This window comes from Sparus aurata, chromosome 9 (genome assembly GCF_900880675.1).
Source record: "Sparus aurata chromosome 9, fSpaAur1.1, whole genome shotgun sequence".
NCBI lineage: Eukaryota > Metazoa > Chordata > Actinopteri > Spariformes > Sparidae > Sparus > Sparus aurata.
Genome location: NC_044195.1, coordinates 29,679,900 through 29,689,383, shown reverse-complemented (window position 1 = coordinate 29,689,383; position 9,484 = coordinate 29,679,900).

The following is a 9,484-nucleotide window of genomic DNA, read 5'->3' as shown; positions in this document are numbered from 1 at the left end:
CACAGAACTCGAGTGACATTCATAAAACATGATACAGCGTCTACAGCCCAGTCTGTGCCACAGAGATAGTATGCCGAGGAGAGAGTCGCAGGGCGCTGACGTTGTACTGTGGGATTCATTCTTCTTAGCTTTCTGGGTGTACCGAATGCCGAAAGAGACATCCATGTGCTTCACTCATTCCATGGAATCGTTTGTTTAATTATAGTGTACAAAATAAATAAATACCATTTTGTACCCTGAAGGTGCCTTGTTCATGGCATGGAGAGCTGTGTACAGGTGGACTACGTCTGCCTCCTCCGTGGCTGACATGGCCGTGTTTGTCCGGTCCAAGCCAACTAGGTAGGCGGCTAGAGCATCAACTGCTGCCCATCCTCTCGAGTCACATTGGCTTGTCTGAAAAGTGATGAGGAAAAAAAAAAAAAGCAAAAAAAAGCAAAAAATGTACTTATTATGTGAGCAATGCTGATTTCACATTTATTTATCTTATTAAAATGTAACCAGATTTACTTAGTTAAATACTGTGTTTTTGAGTAAGGTGTTACAGAAAGTATTATTGACCTCTGTGACGATGGGTCCGGGTTCAGTGTCACCCTCCAACAACACCTGGTCTTCCACAGCACTTGGAGGATCGGGATCACCAGCCCCAAGCTCAGCTGACTGGCAGAGAGTAGCGTCCGGCTCAGCATCATCCCAGGGATCATCAGCCCCAAGATCTTCTGGCATGCTCACAGTGGCATCTGGCTCATCCTCGTCTTCCTCAAGCACCTAATGAGGGGATTTCAGGCATCTGCTTTGGAGCAAGCAGGTCACCTCTGTTGGTCTGGGCCAATAGATACTCCACAGCAATGTGCTCCCCTGTAACCAGTATAAACACAAAGATGAAAAAAGGACATACATCCAAACATCCATCTCCTACATTTATAGCACAATCTTCGCACCCAGGAAATGCACGTCCTCTAAGTAGGGGGGTGCCTAAGAAAAAGAGGAGGAGGGGATGTAATACTCTGGTCTACCAAAGTTGCTCTGAGATCTCTCTTACAAGTAGGTTTCCCAGGTGGGGTGAACTCTGGAACCAGAGCACAACCAAGGACCCGCTGGCTCATGTTGTTCAGGTGAGACATCAATTGGACATCGAATGTTCTGAGGGCTTAGGGCTCCCTCCACAGCTACTGCCTCCTTGCCCTTGCCCATGTTCCACCTTGATGCTCCCTCCAGCATGTACATGTACATTTGCATGTGCACTGCATTGCATCGCAAGCCTAAGAAACAACATACTCTGTTCAGTCAACCATTATTGTAAAGTGAATCTGGAGTGTCCCCACCTGCGTGTACAGTTTAACACCTGCAGGGTCTTGGAGGCACTCCAGGTGCTTCTGCTGCACCTCCCAAACGTGGGGCATGCTGTCATGGTTGACCAGACGCAGCCCTGTGGTGTCTGTCAGCTCCCACACTGATTCCAGCAGCCCTGAAATCATGCTCCGAATCTCTTCCACTCCACGTATCCTCCTTCTGCAGTGCCTCTTCAGCTCCCCTGGGCTGATGGTGGCCATGAGTTGTTCCTCAGTGGGAGCATGTCCGCTGTGGCTGCTCTTCCACTCCGCTCTCTTGGCCTCCTTCAGGCATTGCACATCCTCCCGGTCCCATTCAAAGATGTAGGAGGAAAGCTTCGCGTAAAAGATGCCATACAGAGGGTGGTGTTCTGTAGTGAGGCAGCAGTTAAAGCGTCGCATAAAATGGAAGCTGACCAAGCGCACTGAAGACCTCCACGAGTGAAAGAGTTTAACCACAGAAGACACACCTGTGAAAAACAACCATTGATAATTACATAGACAACAACACCTGTGTGTGGTTACACCAACTGGGGCGCTGCCAATGGGCTCTATGCAGAGCTCCACTACTTCCTGCCAATGTTTGTCATCCATTCAGCACTGTCCCCGATCCCACCAGCCAGCTTCTTGGTGATCTGTAAAACAAACACTACTTTCAAAAACAAACTGAAGACACTGCCCCACTAAGAAGTAAACCCATTTCCTGTTTTGTTGTAATTGTACATGTTCTATTGTTTATATTTTTTACTGTTGAAACCCTAACCTTCTTTTTTCTACAATAGGTAGAAGTGATCACTCCCTTCATCTCATCCAGATGGCTGAGGATGTCGTTGGATTGGACCGTCTCCAGCCATTGGGCAAGTGGAAGGGGTCTGAAGGGTGGTGGAGGAAGATGGACAGCTGCAGAGGGGACGAAGGTAGCCATCTTCATATGGCGCTCACAGTCCGAGAGGTAGCGGATAGTCTGACGTGCCCACTCCTCGCTGTGCGCTTCCTCTACTGCAGACTGGAGGTAGGAACTCTTACCACTGGTCCTCGGCTTCAGGAAAGAAATACATTTTCTGTCCAGAGCCAGCTGTGTTGTGAGGACAGCGGGGAACAGGCTCCAGCTGGGAGAGCATATCCTGGCTCCATGGGCAGACGGGCTGAGAGTACTTGCTGCAACGTGGATAGTCCCCTTCCACTAGACAATAGCGGCTATCCACATCGATCACCTCCCTGACCTTCCTGTAGATGCCGGAGCTGTTAATTTTCCGGGAACACTGTGGGCATTTGAGTGGAATGCCCCACATCCTCATTTGTGCCCAGATGAACATCCTCTGCCGGTAGTACCACCCAGGCTCAGGAGGAGATGGTTTGGGCTCCAGTGGTGGGTGAAACCAGCAGGCCTTGATTTTTTGCTTAAGCTGGCCTCTAGGCTCATAGAGACACTTAGCAATCCACACCTGATCGGCTTCCTGGATTACTTTTCGAAACTGTTCAGGAAGAAAACCTTTCCAATTAATTGAAGATGGTTTAAGTGGAGTTGCAGTGTGGTGTGGTGTGGCAGAGCTACTGGAAGAAGGGAGCAGAGATGGCGTTGGCTTCGGGGGTGGTATTGTTGGCCTTTGCGGTGATGGTGTTGGTTTCCGCGGTGATGAAATGATGAATGCTGAATAGTGAGCCACTGATGACAGATCTGCTGGCTGGGGGGGGGGGTACAAAAAGAGGGCCATGCTACATGCAACTAAGAATCCTACACCAACAGCTTTCTCCAGAATTGTGCAGATATATATTGTTCAATAAATAAATCCACATGCTACAGTGAATCATCAGGACTTAGTAAATAATTTCATCTACCTTATGGAACCCACAGGAGCACAGAAGGCTTCTCCCAAACAGATCCTTTGTGTGGCTCTGCAGGGGACAAGCATCTATATATTCTCTAGGGCCTTTTTCCCATTTCTTGGCCCCTGGGCATATTTTATACAGATGTCCTTCTAGTAAGTGTCTGGTTTTCCTGTCTTAGTCATCTGCAAACATTAAATATAAAACCAGTTAATGTTAAGCTAGGCTATATGTACAGACAGAGCGGAGGAATCTATGTATGTATGTATGTATGTTTTGCATTACTGTTTTATTATTGTGGTGAAGCACTTTGTAAATGTATGTTTTAGAAGGTGCTATATAAATAAAGATTATTATGATTATTAATACTACACAGACAGATGTAAAAGTAATATTCAGCTGACGAAAAATTAAACTTAGCATAATTAAGCATGTTTAAAACACCTGGACACATCTGTCTGCTCTGCTCAAACACACAACCAGGCTCCATTACCGGAGGGGAGAAAATGCCACAGATAGCCGATAAATTACTATTCCACTGACGGAAACTTGGCACAATTCTTTCACATCTTAAGGCTTTTCCCAAGAAATCAGCAGAGTTTATACGGCAAATAAACAAATAAATAAGCCACTATTGGTCTTCTGATTCTGTCATATCACCAATATCCCTACCATCGGCACACAGTGCTAGTATATGTACAGCAACGCCATTACGGGCAGAAGCTCCGTTAGCAAAACGGCTACGTAACAAGAAAGTTAGTACAAGTCGAAATTAAGTGCTAACGGGATGGGAAATTAAATCGTATATTTTTTTGTCACACGGTTTAACATTCGGCTTATACATGGCATTGCTTTTATGAGTATTAATCAAGTTTCCCGACCTTTTTTCCGTGTTTGGTGTTCGGCTGGTATGCTGTGTGTGAGAAATTTACATAGGATTCCTTTTGTTTATCAAGTGTATTGTAAGGACAGGAAGGAGAGAGAGATTGTCACACTGCCTGAGATGTCACATGAGCCACAGGTGGGGGCACATCCCCACATGGAAAGATACACAAGTTTAGATAAGATAACATTTGCTGTCCCAACTGTTACATCAAAGGGTCACTGTCCTGGGAAGACAGGACACACCAAAATATCAAAGAGTCATTTATCTGTAAAGAAGATGTTTTATGACTGTTGTAAATGAAGGTAACCTCCTCTCTGTTCTGTACTTAAGGGATAACAATTTAGAGTTTGTCAGAGAACGCATTTACGCCTTCTACTCCACGCTGCGTGTTATTAAATGACATCTGATTCATACGCTGAAGTCGGAAATTCTTCGGAGAATTAGCACTCTCTACCTCACAAGGAGAATTTCCACGACATTTTGGCGACGAGGATGGGATGGACGCCTTGCTGACTGCCGCCTGCGCCTGAACTGAAGGAAACTGCCGGCAGGGAAAATTCCACTCCGACAAACGGAGGATTGGATCCCACCTGAAAATTCGGGCGCAGACGTGGCCAGCGGACGCTCCACCGAATAAGTGAGTACAGCGTTTGAATCATTTGCTCAAATCCTAAAAGCCTAGGTTTGACTTTCGTAATGTAAATCCTGTGTGGTAGAAAGCAAGTTATGACAGGTCCGTGTTATAGAGGCCTAAATTTCCATGTAAATCCTGAAAAAGAGGTATTGACTGTGTGAGTTAAAAACGTCCGCGTCCAGAGGCGTCTTTCCATATAAAGCTGTGTGTTTATGGAAAGTTTTGAGGTAAAGGGCTCAATGAGGAGCGCCTTTTTATTTCCCTTGTAATTCCTGTGTGGTTTTGGGTGAAAACGAAAAAAAACAAAAAACAAAACTGAAACGCAGCGCAAGGCTGTCAGCACTTAACGAGTACAACAGGCGAATAATTTGATTATTATATACCTACGGTGTGGAGAAAATTTTCAAGTGATTGTAGATTTTCAGATGCTACTTACTGATGGGTAGATATTAAATAGTGGTTGACCAAAACCTGATAACAGGAAAAATAAGAATATAATAGAATATAATAATAATATGATCTTATGTGAGATACTGTAATAATGATATGATACAGTATACCACTATATGAGGCCCCAATATGATAAAATGGGCGTATGAGTGATATAAATATACGAAATAAGTATAAAGAATAAACTTTGTTGTGACATTCAGTGACTATAGTATACAGATTGTATGCTATAAAAGGGTGCGTTGCTTGGAACGAATGTGTCATACAAACCACCTGGCTGAATAAGTTGCTCAAAGTTAGTGTGTGATGGGATGAGATCCAACCATACACTGTATGGAAAGATCAGTGTGATTGTGAAGATTTTGTGTGAATGATAAGCCCATTGGAAGTTTAAGCAAATCTGTCCCAGTGAGTCACTAATATAACATTATGGGGAACAAAACGGGGAAATTAGAAATTCTAGATGACCCTCTTTCAGGTCCTGCTAAAATGTGGTTGAGGATTTCAACTTTGGCATTTTTGTCACCCTTGTGGTGTTTCCATTAACAGGCAAAATAAGCACAGAATGTTTTGAGATGGTGTAGAGTTTGTTGAAAGAAAAGGTAAAATGAAAGTAGGGAAGAAACAGATGGTCTGATAAATTGTTTTTTTTTTCAAAATCAGTAGCATGATTGAAAGAAATGTGAAAAGAGGGTTTGAGTAAGAAAAAGAAAGAGAGAAAAGAATGTAGGGCTAGAATTTTATGAAATGGACCTCCTCCCTGCTGTCTCCACACCTACATCCCTTCAGCGACACCTTCTCCACATGTGGTCAAACACCCAAAGATGACTCTAAGAAAGAAGGGGAGAAACAAATATACCCTGACTTTTCAGCCGTCTTCCTATCTCCTAAACAGCAACAAATTAATCTGCTTCTCCAAGAAAGACTTTTCTCCAATAGCAGATTCTGCTGACTGTTGGGTGCGGAGTGAAGATCACAGAAGTAATGATGTTTCCCTAGCTCCATGCCGAGGCAAACAGGAAACAAGACTGTCATTGAAATCCGGAAGTGTTTGTATACAGGCCATACAAACTGAATGAAATGAAGGAGGTTGCAGAGGAGGCACCTGACAAAGACTGGAGTTTTGGTCTGCCACAGAATCCTGGACAGAGATTGCAGTCTTATAACAAAAAGCAAGAGGAGAAGAAGACTGAATCCACATCCATCAATGAGAATGTAACAAAACTGGAAGAAGACTGATGATACAAAGGGAAGCTGATGGTAACCCTGAGTTTAATCAGCAAAAAAAAAAAAAAAAAAAGGCGAGATCCAGAAGAATCCTGGCCACATGCACCACATGAAGGTGTCTGCTCATTCACCAGGACACAAACAGGAGACAGTGGAGGAAGGTCAGAGCATTTGAACAAGCATGTAGACATGAGCAAAATTAGACACAAGTAATGATGAGATACACACACACACACACACACACACACACACACACACACACACACACACACACACACACACACACACACACACAGAAACACTGATTGACTGATAAAGACTAAGAAATTTGCTTCTAACACTATTAATAGCTTGAGGCTGTAAGCAAGTTAAATTTCTGGAGATAAAAGATGCAACATTCCCTAAAGCTGTTGAAATCAGTATTTGTCATTCAGCCTACCATAAATTAAGGTGCCATTGTTGACTTCCTAAATCTCACCATGTACCTCCCCCATCTTGCCTGACAGAAAACAAATGAGGGGGTGGAGATCATTAGAACACCTTAGAGTCGTAAATGAAGCTGGTCAACATCCAGCAGATGTTTCTAACACTAATGTTAAACATTCTATCAGACTGGGTTTTTCAGTTATTGATTTAATAAATGCATATTCTAGCATTCCTATTCATCCTGACTCACAGTTCTGGGTGGCTTTCACTATCAATGGTAAAATGTTATACCTGGATGCAGATGCCATAGGGTTTTCTTCTCCAATTTTCACTTTGGATTGCAGTAGAGCTGAAAACTTAGCATTAGTGACCATTGTGTGTTAATACACTTGTCCAGTATGTTGACAATGTTTGTGCATATGTTTTCCTATGCAGGAGCATTGTCAAACTGAGACAGTGTATCCATTTTAGTTTTCTGGCGGAAAACGATCCTACATTTTTAAAGGAAAAGTTGCAAATTCTTTTTAAAATGAAATGCGTTATTTTACTCCGGAAGATCGTGAATCTGGTACCGATTACATCCACAATCTTGGATGTTAAAAAATCTGCGAATTAAAATAAAATGATTGCCTTATTGAATTTAGCAGGCTATTGTTGTCCATGGATTTGATAAAATTGTGGAGATCTCCCAACCCCTATATAATCACATATGGGGATAGACAATTGGCCATGACTGACTTTTTGACTTGGACTCCTGACGCAGAGAAAGCTTTACTGACTTAAAACAAGCTTTTTCGAGTTCCCCCTTGCCTATAGCTACCAGACACTCCCACAATTTAACATTTTTTGTTTTTTCTGAATGTAATGAGTTTTATGACAGAAAATTCTAACTCAGTCACATGGTGACAAACGACCTGTGGGATACTATTCAAAAAGAATGTCCACAACAGAGTGAGGTATGGTTGCATACCACAAGGCTGTAGCAGCTGCTACTGAAGCAGTGCTGGCCACAATTGATATTTTTGCTATGTGCCATCTTTAATGTACATGTCCCACATGCTGTCAAGTTTTTCGTTTACAGGAAAATCCGCCCACCTTACCCCAGATAAAACTGCTACACTAGCAAAATGTGTTGCTGACAATGACTCACGTAACTTTCTAAAAAAGTACTGTCCTTTAACCCATACATTTTGGTCCTGACAGCTCAAGATGGAGAATCACACCCCTGTCTGAAAGTGGTCGTTACGGTGTCAAAACCAACAGATGCACTCTTTGACACTTTCCCTCATTAACCTTAACTCTGTTTTTCTTTTAGATAATTCTGCTGTGAGAAATCCAACAGATGGATCCCCTTGTGTGTCATTTGAAATGTACTAACTATGATATAGTTTGAACGTACTAATATTCCAAATAACCTGTCTGCTCTGGCAGCGTTTTTTATCTTTTCCATTTTTAGGACCGGGAATAATATCACTGTACATACTGTCTCTCAGTATGCATTTAAATGTCATGTGTAAGCGTCATAATGTAAAGTTCATACAAGTACTAATGACCCAGTGTCACTGGGAAATGAAGCTGCTAAGACAGCTCATCAGAATCTAAAATCAGAATACTGTATTTAAAAAAATAAATAGTTTTTCAGATACTCCATGCAAAGTAACATAGAGGTACAACATGAGACGAAACAAGTGCTAAGATAGAAATATAGATAAAACAGTAAAATGGACAATAAAATGAAATTAAATAAAATATACAATAAAATAATACAATAATAAAGTAGACAATCTGGGAATATATACAATATACAATGAAATGGTTAGCGTTTATAAATGAAAATGAGAATAAGTAATTAAAATTTGTTTGTCTGTTTCTATAAATAGCCATATGAGTCCGATCATCAAGGCAAGGAGTGGTACAGTTTTAATGACCACAGGCAAGCATGACTTCTTGCTACTTTTTCATCTGTGTCCCCACTCTACAAATGCTTTTATCTGTCCCTTAATAAAGTCTATCTGCTTCAAACAGAAGCTGATGATGTAAAAAAAAAAAAAAAAGAAAAAATGAAAGTAGGAAAAAGTTTATTGAACTCCCATCTGAACTCTGGGTTGGTGTAAATGGCCTCCCAGTACTGCCCAAAGCCATATCCCCTTTCTTTGCAAAGTTTGACACATGGTTTTGACCATGTATCAAAAGGGAGGATGTAGAATATTGTAAATAGACTGTGGCATACGGAAGGATTTTTCAACTTTTTGTTAAAAAACTTTGTTAAAAAGTGTGTGATCTGTTAAACTTAAAATGTCGGCAGAGGCATAGCCTCTGTCAGCCCATCCTAAACATTAAGATATTTTTTGAGCATTAAATAATGGATTTTATTCAACTCACTCCATGTAATAGGTCTAAATATTGTCACATTATTGTGAAAAACATTTTCTCAAAAGGGATTGAATGCTTTCCATGTAAATATGTAACAGTGATCTAAATTGCTAAATAATTGCTGAGGGAAATAATTCCCCATAGGTCTCTCCCCTAAAAAAAAAAAAATAAATAAATAAGAATAAATAATTAACAAGTAATAATGGATCACACTTACAAATAAATAATAATAGTAATGAGTGATAATAAAACATGATAAATAAATGTAGATAATTTTATTCAAAACCTCTCAAAAAAAAAAAAAAAAACCCTGCACATAAACCTAAAATCACA